This window comes from Capricornis sumatraensis, chromosome 1 (assembly GCF_032405125.1).
Source record: "Capricornis sumatraensis isolate serow.1 chromosome 1, serow.2, whole genome shotgun sequence".
In the NCBI taxonomy this organism is placed as follows: Eukaryota; Metazoa; Chordata; class Mammalia; order Artiodactyla; family Bovidae; genus Capricornis; species Capricornis sumatraensis.
The window spans coordinates 59482970-59500980 of record NC_091069.1 but is presented as its reverse complement, the minus strand read 5'-3'; positions in this window follow the sequence as shown (position 1 = coordinate 59500980).

Here is an 18011-nt window from a genome sequence, read left to right as displayed (position 1 = left end):
CAGGAAGGGGACTAGCCCCGCATACATCAGTCAACACAGATAGACTCTGAGCAGTGTGGGTGGTCAGAGAGTGCAGGAAACCCAGAGAGTCATCCTGGACATACAGTTATACCCAGAAAGCATGCCAAGGTGGGCAGAAATCCTCTCACCCATTCTCCAGGTGAAGAGCACTTTTAGGTAGGTTGAGGATTGGAGTTTGGGGGTGGTGTTGCGGAAAATGAGCTGGCTTTCCCTCTGGGGAGAAAGTTTTCTTTCTTTTTGTTTATCTGTTATTTGGAAGATAGCACTTCATGGTAAACACTGAAGGGAACAGGAACTTTGAAGTGTTTTCTAGACAGAGATGAAGAATAAAACCTGGGAAGTCCAGCAGCAGGAGGAGGTGCATGGGCCAGGACCATCTGTTCCCATGAGTAGGCTTTTGAGATCACCAGCGATTCCCCATCATGGCCCCTTCCCCAGTCGTCATGTGGATGTCACTCGGTGAAGGGCAGTGGTCCAGAATCAGGAGAGAGGGACAGAGAACGGGGGATGTGAAGGCAGCAGAGACGGGATATGTTTTCCGATTGGTTTTGAGGGTGAAAGACACTTGGAGAATTAAGAAGGGCCTGGAAATTACTGTGCTCATCGTGGAAAGACAGGACACAGATGGCCTATCTCCCCCTGGAGAAGCCAGCTTAGGGGTCAACCATCCAGCACTCACTTTGGAGCACATTTATATCGGGGAAAAGGCAGGAGTGATGCTGGGTGATGTCATGAAGGAAACCTGTGGAGGCTGCCTGCACTGAGGGTTCACCTGGCTCAGGAATGGGGATGGGAAGGGAGAGCTCAGAGTTTGGGAGCCCTTGCTGAGAAAGAACAGGCGGGACCCAAAGAGGGAGTAAATGCCAAAAACAAAGAGAAAAATGAAGAGCAATGATGGTGCTATCCTAAGGCTAATTGAGCTGCCAGCAATCATAGGGAAGGTGGAAAGGGGCTCTGGTTTGGAAGGAAAGATAATAAGGTCTGCTTTAGACAAGCTTTGTTACAGGGGTTGAAAGGTCAACCAAATAGTGATCTTCCATGGACAGCAAGAAATATGAGATAGTAGAGGACCAAGGGGTCAGGGTTTGAGATGGAGATTGAACAGCGGTAGAATAATGGAACAGGGCAGAGCTGCTTAGATAATTCATTTTGCTGCTTAAGAAGTATTTGTTGGGTGCCTACTATGTGCCAAGCATGGATCTGAGACCTGGGGATACAGCAATGAATCTGGCAGGGAAGGCATCTTGAGTGATTTGTGTGGATAAAGAGAATAAGTGATGTCAGGTCCAGGGGAAAGAGTGAGCATCAGACTGGGAGGTCAGTCTGGGATGCAGGAGGCCGGGAGAGGAATGAATAGCATGATGGATCATTTAGGGCCCCAGCTGACCTGCATGTAATGGGAATTCTAATGAAGTGGCCTAAATAAAGCAGGAGTTTATCCATGTCTCCCAAAACAAGGAGTGTGGGTATGATAGCTGACCACTGGAGCAGGGACTCCACCAAGTCACTAAAGACCCAGGCATCCCACCCCTCCAAAGCCACATTGGCAACTGCCCACATTGTGTGGTTTGAAGGTCAACCATGGTTCCCTCTGGCTCCCAACCTCAAAATTCTGCATCTCTTCCTTCTCTAGTTTAAGGCTGTGTTTCTCCAAGTATGTTCTGTGGAGCTCTAAGGAACTGTGGATGTACTTTAGAGGCAGCAGAGGGGGCTGGTCCTCAGACACACTTGGCTACATAAGCATATTTGACATATGCCCCCAAAAAGAAAGAGTGTTTCCTGAAGACCAGATTGCCTTAGTAGCTCTTTCCTAGAGTGAGCAGAGGCTCATCTGCTGAAATTACTATTGCCAGAGGTATGCTGGCCATTGAATGTGGCCTGGCTTGGTTCTGCGAGTGGGGTGAATTCATATGCTAATGAGTGGGAAGATCATCCCAGCCATTGGAGAACCACCCACCCCTCCATCTTTTTCACAGTGCCTTAGAGCTGTCCTGCCACCTCTGGGTGTGGCTGTTGGCTTATAGATTGGGGATTAAGGTTTACTTAAATTTGACTTGTCATCTTGGACCTAACTGATTTTAATTGGTTTACATTATACCTTTGTGCTATGTCATTTTTTCAAAGGTTGTGCTCTGCCCTCTTCTCTCCTGTTTCATGCTCTTTTCCTGAGCCCCATCCAGACCCACAAGGTTGCCTCTACAATCTTCTGGAGAGACAATCAGAAAGCTGGCCTTAGGAGGAAAATACTCTATAATATCCAACCCCCTAATCCTACCCTGGAGAAGGCAATGGCAACCCACTCTAGTGCTTTTGCCTGGAGAATCCCAGGGACGGGGGAGCCTGGTGGGCTGCCGTCTACGGGGTCACACAGAGTTGGACACGACTGAAGCGATGCAGCAGCATGCTCTACCCAGGCCCCTGCTTGTGTGTGTGTGTGTACATGTGTATGCATGCACTCTGCTCACCCCTGACTGACTGGTGTGCATTCACCTGTACATCTCTCGGTGCCATGTGCCTTTTCTCCCCTCAGTGACCTGAGTCCTTCTTTCCCTAAAGACCTCTGCATGCTGTCACCCCAAAGCATTCCTTACCCATTTCAAACTTGGGTCTTCTTTTAGATTCTTGCCTTAAAACATAGCACCAAAATCCACTTAGGACTTGAAGTTATGAGGGGTTGGAGGTGGGTAGGGAGGATCAGAAAGGGGAAGGGAGAGAGGAAGTCCAGAGAAGAGGCAAGGAAAGCCAAGACAGGCTTGCTTCCAGAAAGGAAGCCTGGCTGGGTGGAACTGCAGTTGTAAGACCACAGTCCTTGCTGCTTATTTGTCCTATCACTTTGGAAAGAGTTGGAAGGGACCTCACATTTCTTGAAAGAGTAAATTCTGGGGCCATCCCTGGTGGTCCAGTGATTAAGACTTCACCCTCCAATGCAGGGGGCATAGGTTTGATCCCTGGTCAAGGAGCTAAAATTCCACATGTCTCATGGCCAGAAAAACCAAAACATAAAACAGAAGCAATGTTGTAATAAAGACTTTAAAAATTCAATAAAGACTTTAAAAATGGTCCACACAAAAAATCTTAAAAAAAATGAAAGTGCAAATTATATGCCTGACACTGCTCAAGGGGCTTTTGCCCCTTGAGCAAAAGGGGCATCACCTCATCTTTGTGTTAACTTTATGCTCATTTTATGGACAGGGAAACCTGCCTGTCTTTATAGATTCAGCCTACTGTGACAGCCAAAAGAGAGCACAGATAAGAAAACTTTATGAACTTCAAATGTTATCCATGTGCATTAGTTGTTGGCACTGGCTAACTTTCTAATTCTTGGGCTTCAAAATCACTGCAGATGGTGACTGCAGCCATGAAATTAAAAGACACTTGCTCCTTGGAAGAAAAGCTATGAAAAACCTAGACAGCATATTAAAAATCAGAGATCTTACTTTGCTGACAAAGGTTCTTATAGTCAAAGCTATGGTTTTTCCAGTAGTCATGTATGGATGTGAGAGTTGGACCATAAAGAAAGCTGAGCACTGGAGAATTGATGCTTTTGAACTGCGGTGTTAGAGAAGACTCTTGAGAGTCCTTTGGTCTGTAAGGAGCTCAAACCAGTCAATCCTAAAAGAAATCAATCCTGAATATTCATTGGAAGGACTGATGCTGAAGCTGAAATTCCAATACTTTGGCCACCTGATGTGAAGAGCTGACTCATTGGAAAAGACCCTGATGCTGGGAAAGATTGAAGGCAAGAGGAGAAGGGGATGGCAAAGGATGAGATGTCCACCAACTCGATGGACATGAGTTTGAGCAAGCTCCCGGAGTTGGTGATAGACAGGGAAGCCTGGCATTGCTGAAGTCCATGGGATTATAAACAGCTGGACACAACTGATCCACTGAACTGAACTGAACCTTTCTAACTGACCAACCTACGGAAACTCACTCACCTTCTTTCTGCCTCCAGTCTGATGATTAGCAGAATGAACCATGGAGGGGAGAAGGTGATGTCCTGTAGTCCAGGGAATAAGATGCGATGGTTGTCATTAGACAAGCAGTGTGGAAAACTAGGCAGACTCGGGTCTGAATCACAGGTGCATGCTATTACTCTGGCTGGTTACTTAATCTCTCCAAGCCTTAGTTTTTTTTTCATCTGTATAATGGGATCTATAGTAGGACCTGCCTTGTGGGGTTGTTGTGAGGAGGAAGTTAACGAATACACATAAAGAACTTTGCAGTGTCATATAGAGAAGCCTCTGTGGCTGTTAGCTTTGGTTATAATTATTTGAAAATGGGGAAACTGAGGCACACTTTCCCCAAATCCAGACTTGGGAGGGAGTGCTTCACAGACTTGGAACTGAGATCCTTGGAGTTCAGACTGATTCGTCCCTCTTCCTCCCCTGCCCATCACCCGGCTCCCTGGAGCCCCTCTGTTGTTTACACACGTCGTGTGGGACGTGCCATCATGGGAAGGCGTGTGATTGAGTCTTTATGGCCTGAGGAGGGTTTGGAGTAGAGTTTCTCGTCCCGGGGTCTCATTTCCTAGTCAGACAACATTTATTCTACTCCTCACTTTTCTCAGTGGCCCCCTGCCATCCCCGCTGCCCTCTCCCTTTGTGAAGCATCTGTTTGCATGCTTAGCTTTAAGAACAGCTAGGAAATTCTTTCCATGCAGATTTCCAAGATTAGTCATTTATAACTGTCTCAAAAGCCATCCAGAGGGATGAAATTTCTCTTATTTTTTTATAGACCCCATTGAAAAAATCCATGAAACTGTCTTTGAGGCAGGTAAGCATGAGTGAAGAATTATGAGAAAGAGAGAGAGAAAGAGAGAGGCAGAGAGAAAGGTGTTGTTCAGTCACTAAGTTGTGTCCGACCCTTTGCGACTGCATGGACTGCAGTATGCCAGGCTCTTCTGTCCTCCACTATTTCCCAGAGTTTGCTCAAATTCATGTTGGTCGAGTCAGTGATCCTATCTAACCATCACATCTTATGCCGCCCTCTTCTCCTTTTGCCTTAAATCTTTCCCAATCAGGATCTTTCCCAATGTGTCAGCTTTTTGTAACAGGTGGCCAACGTACTGGGAAGAAAAGTGGAGGTGTGCATAAGTGAGTTTCTTTTTTTAAAATCCTTTGTTTTGGCTGTATCACATGGCATGTGAGATCTTATTTCCCTGACCAGGGACCAAACCCATGCCTGCTGTAGTGGATGCGAGGGGTCCACACCACTGAACCACCAGGGAATTTCCAAGTAAGGAAGTTTTTTTCTGGAACAATCAGCCACTCTGGGTTTGAGACAAAGCCTTATGGGGCTGGTGACTGGCCCTAGTGTGGAGACCCCCCACGAGCAGTGAGGCAGAGACACTGACCCAAACTTGAGACGGGCTAGGACAGGACACAATAGTGTGGAGTAGGGAGTAGGTGGGGTGTGTCTCTCAGGACGTGGGTCTCCCAGCAGCTTGGTCATGGTGCTTTCCCCAGAACTAAAATGTGGGTACTTTTCTCAAGTACCCTTTACCGAAGGATTTGAATGGAACTCTCTCGCCTTGGTGACTTCAAAAGGCCGCAGGAAAATACAAGCCACTCACTCACATTGTGTGCATATGCGCTCATTCACCTCGGTCCTGTCCGACTCTTGGCCACCCCATGGACTGTAGCCTGCCAGGTTCCTCTGTCCATAGGATTTCCAAGGCAAGAATACTGGAGTGAGTTGCCATTATCTGCTCCAACTTACTCACATTAGCCACTGCCATTTCAACCCAGAAGAGCATACCGGACCAAGGGTATCTGATGCTGAGATGAGCAGGAAGCAGTGGGGCTGAGGAAAGAGATGGGTCTGAGTCCAGGGCCAGGTGTGGGGGCACTGGTGACTCAACATCTTGGAGGCTAAGAGTGCTGGACCATCAGACAGGCAGATTTTCTCTGGTCTTCGCTTCCTCCTTGTATCAGTCCAATTTTTTCAAGACAGAGGGGCTGGAAATGGAGGTGGGTTGGATTGTGGAGGAGATGAGAAAGGAAAGAAATTAGGATATTATACAAAGGTTAGTGTGTTGAGTGGGCTTCCCTGGTGGCTCAGTGGTAAAGAATCTGCCTGCCAATGCAGGAGACCTGAGATTGATCCCTAGGTCTGGAAGATTTCCCTGGGGAAGAAATGGCAACCCATTCCAGTATTCTTGCCTGGATAATCCCATGGACAGAGGAGCCTGGCAGACTACAGTCCATGGGGTCACAAAAGAGTTGGCCGTGACTTAGTGACTAAACAACAACACTATGTTAAAGGGAAAAATCTTGAAGACATAATCTGAAAGAATTCATATTTCTTGGAAAAAAGTCAAGGGTTCCAGAAATAGCACAAAGAAAAAAGAAATACTGGTTGTGCCCAGGCCACAGGAACAGACACTCAGATGTACAAAATTGGTGCTAAGCAGAGTTCTTGGCTAGACTAACAACGACCAGGGGTTTGCCTTCTTAGAGATCCTTTAAAATCTCCTTCTGTTGATGTTGATGGACCTCTATGGAAGGAAGAACTGTTCTGACATCCTTGAGGTGGACTTGGAGCTCTGCCTCCCACTCTCAGCAACTCATCCTCAGTGTTCTTGACTCTCAGGGCTGAAGCCAAGTCTTCCAGGTGGAACCTCTTGCCTGTAGTGGGTGGATGCCCCACTCACAGAACCTGAACTTGTAGAACAAAAAGGCTCTAAGTGTCATGACTTGGATCTGCCTGTGTTATTTTATTTTCTCCTCTCCTGGCCTACAAGATCACCCTCTGTATTTAAACAAATTTTTAAAAAGTTAAAATAACAATGACAACGACAACAACAGTTAAAGAATGTATTCTCAACATCTTGACTCTTACCTCTCTGTGAGTTCAGGTGCTGACACCTGAATAATAATTTTGAGGCTTGCTGCTTTTGAATTCTGCTTCCTCATGCAATCTTTTCCTTCTCTCGAACATTTTTGTACTACCATAGGGGTAGTTTCTGCAGGCATTTCAGTCTGGGCTACGTTAGTGGTGCTGCTGTCTGTTATTGATCTGCCATCTCTGCTGCTCAGCAAGCATCTTTGCTTACCTCCCACCCCAAATGACAACAATGAGGGTGCTGTTATCTGAAACCACTGCTCAATCACTAATGCTCTTAGGAAGTGAGAACATTGTACCCTCTGTGCTCAACGGGTCAACTGCCTATATTCCCAAAGAATCAGAATTTACTGAAATACCTTTTTCAACTTACAGACACACAGACCTATTTTTCCCTTGTGTCTTCAGGGTAGCTGAGCTGGGAAATAACCCATGCTGCACAGGATATTACCATGACCGTCCTATCCTTGGTGCTGCTGTTGAGTCTGAAAGACTTTCTTCCTAGTGGTGAATTATCTTACCAAGTTCCTATCATTCCTTCCTACAGATGAGCTGCCAAAGGGAACCACCCAATAGCTCATCAGACATGTCTGTTGTGCCTGAGTCTGCTCTGGATTAACTGCAGCTCCCTGTTATTCCAATTAGCAGCATTGACTAGGGAGAGAGCCCAGGCTCAGAGCTTTCTTGAGGACCAACTCCGCTGAGAACTGGTGCCAAGGAGAGTTATTCTGACTTTTCCTGATAGCCCTGTGAGGTCCAGGACCCTTTTCCTCTTCTGTGGGCTTAATGAACCATAATGCCTGGCAATACATGCTCCTAAGTTCTTAAACCAAGTTATCCCATCACTCAAGATCTTTATCCTTCATGGAAATTCTTCCTTCTCTCTTATACAGAGGGGGACCTCAAGGTCCCACAAGAGACAGAGAGATTTGCTTCAGTTGTGCTCAGTCACTTCAGTCATGTCCGACTCTCTGCGACTCCACGGACCATGACCCTCCAGGCTCCTCTGTCCATGGGATTCTCCAGGCAAGAATACTGGAGTGGGTTGCCATTTCCTTCTCCAGTGATAAAGTGAGTGAAGTGATGAAGTGAGTGAAGTGAAGTCTCACTGTCAGTCGTGTCGACTCTTTGCAGCCCATGGACTGTAACATGGACTATAATGCGAGGTGGGCTTCCCTGGTGGCTCAGTTGCAAAGAATCTGCCTGCCAATTCAGGAGACCTGGGTTTGATCCCTGTGTTGGGAAGATCTCCTGCAGAAGGGGATGGCAACCCACTCCAAAATACTTGCCTGGGAAATCCCATGGACAGAGGAGCTTGGTGGGCTACAGTCTATGGGGGTCACAAAAGAACTGGACACGACTTAGCAACTAAACAGCAACACCAACAAATAATGCAAAGAAGCCATGATCATGTACCAGAATGAATGTTCCTAAGAGAAGGCAAATATCCCCCCTCTTCTTTTAGACCCACGAAGTCATACAAAGTACTTACTTCTTGGTCACTTATTACCTGTGGGCCATGCATTTGTCCCTCATCAGATTCTTATCATAACACCTTCACCACCTGTGATTTTTCCTCTTTTTTCCTTCTTTCCTGTATCCCTTTTTCTATCCTTCCCCTTCCTTCTATTCCACGCACCCCAGCCTTTCCTACTAATTAAATACTTACTCTATACCTTACACTCCACTGGGTACTAGAGGGATGAGAGATGGGTAAGACATTGTCCTTGCCCTTGAAGGACAAGCACATCATACCATGGGAAGGCAGATGTGTACACAATTAACTATAATAAAATATGGCGAGTGATATAATGGAGTTCTGCCCAAAGTGTCATGGGAGCACAGAGGAGGGGGTGCAGGAGCCGCCTTAGAGGTTATCAGGAAAAGCTTCACTGAGAAGGTGATGTTTGAGTTGCCTTTTGAAGAATAGGGATTTTTTGAATAAGAATTTTCCAGATGAACAAAGATGGGAAGGGCATCTTCTAGGCAGGGGGACGGGGAACAATGGGAGTCTGTTATGGCGAGAGCAAGGCACATGGCTGGGTGGTGAGGGCTGAAGAAACATAGCTGGTGATGAGGGTGTGATGGGCTCTGAATGTCATACTTAGGATAGTCAGTGTGTAATGGGAAGGCATGCACAGGATGTTTCTTTCAAGGACATTTTATTTTTGCTTCAGTTTTAAGTGATCTATTTATTTATGTTTGCGCAGGTCTTCATAGCTGCTTGCAGGCACTCTCTAGTTGTAGCCAGAGGGGGCTACTTTTCATTGTGGTGCACCAGTTTCTCATTGCGTTGGCTTCTCTTGTTGCAGAGCACAAGCTCTAGGTACTCAGGCTTCAGTAGTTGCAGTTTGTGAGCTAAGTTACCCCATGTGCGTGTGTTAGTCGCTCAGTCATGTCTGACTCTGCAATCCCATGGACTGTAGGCCGCTAGGCTCCTCTGGCCATGGAATTATCCTGGCAAGAATACTGGAGTGGGTTGCCGTTTCCTTCTCCAGGGGATCTTCCTGACCCAGGAGTCGGACCAAGATCTTCCACACTGAAGGCAGATTTTTTACCACATGAGCCACCAGGGAAGCCCATGGTATCTGGGATCTTACTGGACCAAGGATTGAACCCGGTCCTTCACTTTGGCAGGTGAACTCTTAACCAGTGAACTGCCAGGGAAGTTCCAAAGACATTTTTTTGGAATGGAAAGGCTAACAGAGTAAGATTCAAGGTGGGCAGTGAAAATGTGTGTGTACTAGTGGTTAATCAATTAACTGATCAAATATTTATTAATGGCCAGTGTGCACCAGGATCTGTGTTACTTACTGTGAAAGTGCAAAAAAAAAGCATCATGATCAGATCAGAAAGCTACGAGCGATTCACACTTAGAAATATTTGAGGGTAAAAAGAGAAAGTAGAGTACAAGACTGTGTGGTCAAATGGATGTGGGTCAAAGGTGGGAGAGAGCAGAGATGACTGAGCGGATCTGAAAGATCAGCAAGAGACATTCTTTGTTCCAGAAGCCACATGGGCAAACACTTTGCATTGAGTGTGTGTGGATAGTGAAGAATCTGGCCTGTCTAGACGCATGCTGGGGATGCTGGGAAAGATGGATACAGACGTGAGGTCAGGTAATGGAGGGCATTGAAGTTTGATAGAACAGCATAGAAATTCTGGGTAGGGAGGAACTTTTTAAAGCCCTTTTAGAAAAACTCTTCCTGCTTCACCAATCCCACATGTGGGTCTCTTCTATAATAATCCTACCTGTGATCATCAATCTTTGTTGAAACATACATAGACACAGGAGAACACAATTTCACCTTTGGATGTCTCTGACTGTTGAAAAGTTCTGCTAAAGTCTAGCTCATGACTTCTTGTGTCCATGTGTTCCAGAAATGACCCTCTATGCCAGTCAACTTCTGATCCTTCTTGGCTATAGAGAAGCTCTTTAGATTTTCAAATTAAGCTCAGATGTTTAGCCTTCCTCTCTGAGCTTGTAAATTCAATTTCTTCAATCACTTTTCCACAAGCAGGCTGGGCTCTCCTCCCAGTTTTGAGTAGTGCTACTGCTATTCTCTTGAGGCTAATTCATTTTGGGGGTGGGGTCTGAGCAGTACTGTGTAGTCTGGACACAACTGAGTAGGTGAGGACCTGTGCTCAGTCACTCAGTCGTGTCCAACTCTTGTGACCCTATGGACTATAGCACGCCAGGCTCCTCTGTCCATGCAATTCTCCAAGCATGAATACTGGAGTGGGTTGCCATTTCCTCCTCCAGGGGATCTTCCTGACCCAGAGATGGAACCCATATCTGCTGCACTGGCAGGCAGATTCTTTACCACTGTGCCATCTGGGAAGCCCTAGGTGATGATATAATATTAATGACTTAGTAGTAATAGATATGCTGTTTTGTGAAGATCAGAGTTCAGGGTTGGTGGCAGGTGAAACCTGGGGGTCCTTAGCAGAAATCCAGGTATCAGGGCTGGATCAGGGTGGTTCTTGGTCCAAGAATGAATAGGAAAGAATTGAAGCTAGGGCACATTTCAAAACTGATACATGAGAGAACAGACAACGATAACTCTGTTTTCTGATCTGAGAAATTGGAAAAATAACAAATGCATGGGTAGAACTAAGGCTTCTCTAGTGGCTCACACAGTAAAGAATATGCCTGCACTGCAGGATCAGTTCTTGCGTTGGGAAGATCCCCTGGAGAAGGGAATGGCAACCCACTCCAGTATTCTTGCCTGGAGAATTCCATGGACAGGGGAGCCTGGTGAGCTATAGTCCATGGGGTCACAGAGTCTGACACGATTGAGAGACTAACACACTGGCAGAGATGGGGTGGGAGAAGTGTGGTCGACCATAGGGATGAAATGAAACATGACCCAAGAGCTGGGCACCTGTACTGAGGTGTCCAGAACTGGTTGCCAATGTGCCCTGAGAGCCCAGGAGCATGATTAGACTAGAGACAGAGGCTTGTAGTCACAAAAGACAGGAACCTGTATAAGAAGTGAAAACACACAAAGAAGGAGTGAATTCCCAAGAAAGATGCCTGCAGAAAGTCCACGGTGTGCAGACAGCAGGAACAAAAGATACCCATGAGGGATACAGGCAATGAGCTGTCAGAAGGAGAGTGGCGTACAGGATGCCAGAGGAGTAGAGGGCTTCCAGAAAGAAGGAGTGGTCAGTGACATCAAATGCTCGGGAGGACAGAGAAATGAGGCCACCTGTCTTACCCAGGGAGAGAGAAGGGGGACTGGTCTCAGCAGGACGGTGGGGGCCAGAGCAGCCCTGGAGGAGATGCAGAATGGGCTATGTGATTACTCCTTCTCCACACCTCCACACTAAGCCCTGCATCTCGCCAGTTCCCCTCAGCTCACCAATGGCTTCACTGTCTACCTTACTACCTGTTCTCCCAATTTCCAGGTGGCCATGCCAGCCCACTAGTGGTCTGTTAGATGGCATGGCTGGGTCACCTCCCCAGGGCAGGAAGCTGGGTGGTCCCCCTGGTGGGTGCTGCCCCTCGGCAGGCCAGGATCCCTCGGGCTGCCCAGCCCTGCCCTGAGAGCACCATGAGCTGACACAGCACCCGCTGGTGCAGGAGAAGGACGAAGGTGTGCTTTAGCCAGCCTTGAGGGCCCCCGGGGATGCAGCCGAACTGCCCACATCTATTTTCCCTGACATCCTAACGCTGTGGTTTTCAGAGGGCAGAGGGCGTGCTCAGAGAAGCTCCACCTCCAGCCCTTCCTGGTCCTCCTGCTCCCTCCCAAGGCTCTTCACTTGCCCCCTATCTACCCGCTCGCCCCCAGCGCTCCCATGCGGATGCCTCCCACTACCGCCCCTCCGCTCTCTCCCCAGCCCTAAGCAGCCGTCTTTCCCCTTGTTCATCAGTTTCTTTCCGCCCAGGAGGTCACCCTCGGCTATGCCAGGGGCAAATGTGTCTGTGGTGGCTAAGGGGCTATTTTCAAGCTTCCCTGGCAGAGCCCCAGAATTCTAGCAACCGGGGAGACAGGTTAGGCCAACCCTGCTTCTCCCAGGATGCACTGGGAGCCTGGGAACCAGGAGGGAGGGAGGAGGCTCAGCTGAGGAGCTCAGGATTTAATTCTATGCATCATTAAGTAGTCCTCTGAAAGTAGTGTCCCCCTATACATCATCCATGCTTAGTAAACAGCACGCTGACATTACATTAGCGGCTGGAAATGAATTTTCTCTTTTATAGGGAAATTGAGAATCCGCCAAGAAGAAAGAAAGAAAGAAGAAAAAAAAAAAACCCTCAAAACCAATTATCTAGGCATTTATGAGTTCCACCCTGGTCCCTTTCTCTCTCCTCTCTCACTCAGATGCAAAGAAGCATTTAATATTTAATATATTAAGAAAAGAAAGAAACTTTGATAGATTATGTGGAATCTGGCATTAATTCCCTCTGCCCCTCCTTACTTTCTCACTCTCCCCTCCTGAAAACCCTCGCCTGGTTCTAGCTGACATTTAAATGGATTAAGGTGTTCCGATTTCCTTAATAGTGTTGACATTTTGGAAATATTTCGGCCTTTTTCTTCTCTCCTCAAAATAATAATAATAAATAAATATTGGAATGGCTCTTCCCCCTCCATTCAACCGGCAGGCTCCAGTTCTGTCCTGCTCTCCAGTGTTGATGCAATTTACATTCTTGGTTCTTATTTACAAGATTAAGAATAGAGAAAAGCTAAGTCCTCCTTGGGAGATGAAGGGGTTGAGAGTGGGAGTGGGAGAGTGACTGGTCAGAAAGGAATTTTGCTGATTTTCCCTCTTCCTAGGGCTGGAGGAGACTTTCTGTCTTTCTCCTGGCCCCACTTTCCCTCCCCCACTGGCTGATGGCTCTTCCTCCATGTAATCACACTGTCCTTCTTGTATGTATAACGTAGTTTGGTTCATTTGTGGATGAACCTGGCTTCATTATGCCAAGCAGATGTCCCTGGTTGTCCTCTCCCATTTGGAGGCATGGCCCTGTAGTCTACTGATTGAACGTGAGGACAAGTAGATGAATTTGACTCTGGCTGTCTGTCCACTCTTCCCCAGAGTTTGCATAGCCTCTCTCTCTCACTGTGCTATGATGTGTTTCCACACCTTTTCATCAAGATACCTGAGTGTGGATCTATGTTTATTTTGTATCTCAGCTCCTAGCACAAAGCTTGTACTTAGCAGGTACTTAAAAATGCTCATTTAATGGAAGGTAGGCAGGAGACAAAGGAAGAAGGGAAGGAAGGGAAAGAAGAGGAAAGGAAAGAAGGACCACAGGTGGTGGGAAATTCTCACTCTTAGACATTTTTGAAGCCCTGATGCTCCACATTATCTCTGAACAAAATTCAATCAGTAAATGTACTGAGTTTCATGATGCCCAGTTCTCTGCTGAGTCCTGCCCACAAGTTTCCCATGATTTAATGGTGGCTGTTTTGTCCCTTCTAAGTGGATAGAAATATCTGACGATACTTGCAGACAGCCCAGTGTTTCTTAGAGATGTCTTTCTTTCTTTCTTTCTTTTTTTTTCCAGATTTTGTTTTGTTTTGTTTTGGTGTGGACCATTTTTAAAGTCTTGATTGAATTTGTTACAGTCTTGCTTCTGTTTTATGTTTTGATTTTTTGGTCCTGAGGTGTGTGGGATCTTAGCTCCCCAACAAGGGATGGAACTTGCACCCCCTGCATTGGAAGGGGAAGTCCTAACCACTGGACCACCTGGGACATCCCTAAAGATGTCCTTTTATGAATATCAAATAGAAAAAGATTAAATTACATAGCCATGGAGAAAAACCTTTCTTCAGCCTACTCTATTTCTCAAAAGTCAGTTTTCTCATATAAAGAATGGAGTAATAATTCTGACTTGAGGGCACTATTGTGACTGGTTCAAGGAAAATGCAGGTTCATGGATTTAGAGAGTACCTGCACGTAGTGAGTGGTCAACCAGCCAACACGTTGTAATAGCCCTGTCGGTGCTCTTTTTTTTTTTTAATTTTAAAATCTTTAATTCTTACATGTGTTCCCAAACATGAACCCCTCTCCCACCTCCCTCCCCATAACTGTGTGGCATGTCATCCAGTGGCTGAACAGCAGCACCTTTCACCAGGCAAACTACTGAGATTTGAGAATATTTCCAAAAGGAAGAAAGAAAGAAATCAGATCCAGTTATGAGTTCTGCTCTCTTCCTGGAGTTCTGCTTTTACATTTGGATGCAAAGAGGTATTTAGTGTATAAACAAAATCAAGCAACTTAGATTTTTTTGAAGAGGAATTTGCCGCAGAGTCTGCTAGAAGAATTTCAACTGAGTTTTTTGGCTACTGCACAAGAATTCTTATAGGATCAATGCAGACAGTGACCTGAGCCATCATAGAAGTGTGATTAATTCCATGCAAGGTTCACCCTTCTCTGTGTGTGACTTTCCCTCCTCTCCTCACCTCACTGTGTTTCTGCACATCTTCCTGGCCTTTTCACTTGCCTGTCCTTTCCAGGGCACTCTAAAGTGAGTGTTTTCCAGGGATAAATACCAAAAATAATTTTTTATCTCAAATATCCCATTTTTCAAAGCTGAATTTTAAAAAATTTTTAATTGGGGAATAATCACTTTACAGTGCTGTGTTGGTTTCTGCTATACAATGTGAATCAGCTATAAGTCAAAAGTGAAAGTTCTAGTCACTCAGTTGTGTCTGACTCTTTTCAGCCCCATGGACTGTAACCCGCCAGGCTCCTCTGTCCATGGAAATCTCCAGGCAAGAAAACTGGAGTGGGTAGTCATTTCCTTCTTTGGGGGATCTTCTCCACCCAGGGACTAAATCCAGGTCTCCTGCATTGCTGTCAGACTCTTTATCATCTAAGACATCAAGGAAGCCTACATAAGTATACCGCATATACTATATGTATATGTGTATATATACTATATCATATATACAGCTATAAGTATACCATATATGCTCCCCCTTGAGTCTCCACAAAGCTGACTTTTATTCAACCTTCTAAAGATAGCTTGTCTAAACTTTACGGAGCCTCTTTATCCCCTAGGCTGTGTGTACCCCGCTAAGCATATTGTGTGCATCAGATTTGCTTGGCTTAGTAGAAGACTTCAGGGCTTGGTATAAAGTGCTTTTTTACATCTTAGCCATTATCAGCTTAGGGTCTACTTTGTATTTTTGCCCTTCCATCTGATTTTGAGATTCCTACTCTGCTGATCTATTAATACTTGACTTTGGAATCATTGACTCAGATACACTGCTTTTAATGCATCTCCTGTCTATTCACTTCAAAAGAAGTATGTGTCCAACACATGTGATCTGTTAAGTACCACAATAGATGCAGGATTAACAGATGAGTAGAACACATTTCCCTTCATCAAGCCTACATCCTAGAAGGGTCCAGAAGGGCATCACACTTGCAAACCAGTAAAGTGTGTTCATAATCAAAGTACATTAAGAAGACTGAGCTGGGTTCAGGGCAAACAGGAGTGAGTTGAGAAAGAACAGGCAATTCTCCACGCTGACTAGTGAGAATAGGGTGGTGGCGGTAGGCTTGTGCCAAATTAACAGTTAGTCTTCTTTTCATTTAATAAAGAGGGATTCAATTAGGTTTATGCTAAATTAGATGATTCTACTTTTATCTGACTGAGTGCATTCAGGAGATAGGAGAAAGGAAGTTCTGGCTGCAGTTCTCAAGTCTTATTTAGCTTCCTGTTTCCTTCTCCCATTTGCCCTAGAGTTTCTATTAAATATTTTCATGTTATTTTGTCTCTTGAGCTGTCCAGTGCATTCAGTCAACTGTCTGTCCATCCACCCGTTCATACAGTTGACCCTCCCACCATTCATTCCCTTATCAAGTTATCATTATGCATGTGTAATGATCTGTGTGCCAGGTGCTGGCCATATAGACGTCAGTAAGAGGAGTTTAGTGTTGTTGTTGGGTTGAGGTGCATCCAGAGCACTAGATGCTGTTCACTCTGAATTATAAATATTAATTTTCCTTGTCTGGGTCCTCTACCAAACTCATACTCACAATATAGTCCATATAGAATAGATGAGGCAGAAAGACTTGCATAATTAAACACCAATATGAACACCACACAGTTTGAGAGATAGAATATCATCTGTGGAACCAAGGGAGACCCCAGACCCCTTTCTCCCAGCAAAGGTGACCAGTATCCTGAATTCTGGGTTCATTATTCCTTTTACTTTTTATATCATTGGCCCCAACTCTATGTATTGCAAACAATAGATTGCTTAATATTTCCTATTTTAAAGTTTTGAAAGTGAAAGTGAAGCCACTATCTAAGTAGCATTATGTAACATGGGGCTTCACAGGTGGCACAGTGGTAAAGAATCCACCTGCCAATGCAGGAGATATAAGAAACCCAGGGTTGATCCCTACATGGGGAAGATCCCCTGGAAGAGTAAGTGGCAACCCACTCCAGGATTCTTGCCTGAAAAATTCCATGGGCAGAGGAGCCTCGTGGGGCTATAGTCCATGGGGTCGCAAGGAGTCTGACATGACTGAGCGAGCAAGCAACAATAATGTAATATGCATATTCTTTTTTGTTGTTATTGTGTATTTGTTTTTTTTCTATTTGGCCACACTGTGAGGCATATGGAATCTTAGTTCCCAGACCAGGGATCGAATCCTCGCTCTCTGTATTGGAAGTGTGGAGTCTTAACCACTGGACTGTGAGGAAAGTCCCAATAGGTTTATTATTATGCAGCTGAGTTTGTCCTCATCTTGTTCAGTGAATGTTTGTGAGATTTCTGTGTGTTGATGTTGCATCTGTACTTTCTTTTCATGGCTGCATGCTGTTCCAGTTTGGGGCTATGTCAAAAGCCATTCATCCGTTTTCCTGTTAATGAGCATTTGTTTCGTTGATTTGTTGCCAGTATGTTTTTCTATCACAGTAAGGCTGCTGTGGACATTCTTTTCACTGTTACTTGCTGCAAAAGCCAAGTGTGTGTGTGATATTTATCCAAGAACATAACTTTAGGGTCACAGGGAATGCATATCTTCAAATGTAATGGACAACACTTAATATTGTTCCAATGTGGCTGTTTCAACATACACTCAACAACAATGAGAGTTTGCTTGCTTCACTTTTTTCACCAACACTTGGTATTATCAGACTTTTAAATTTTGGAGTGAATAATGGCTTCTTATTGTCGTTTGACTTTTAATTTTCCTGATTACCAGTGAGGCTGAGTGAAATTTTGTATGTTTATCAGCAACTTTTGTTTCCTCTTCTGAAAAATGACTATTTGTGATTTCTTTTGACCCTTCTTTGTCAAATTGTTTGTCTTTCTCTCACTGATCCGCAAAAGCTCTGTTCTGAAAATCTCTAGTTGATTATTTGTTGCAAACATTTTCTCCCAGTTAGAGGCTTGTCTTTTCATTTTCTTTACAGTATACTTTGATGAACCCACGTTCTTAATTTAAATGTAGTCAAAGTTAACAATCTTCTCTTTATGAGCTTTATTTTTTACATTGTGTTTTCAGATAAAAGTATTTCCCATCCTGAGGTCATAAAAATATTCCCCCACAATTTCTTCTAAAGTTTTAAATCTTACTCTCTGCAGTTATTAAGCCATCTTAAATTGATTTTGTATCTGCTGGGAAGTAGAATTCCAATTTATTTTTTTTAATGGCTTACCAGTAGGCCCAGCAAG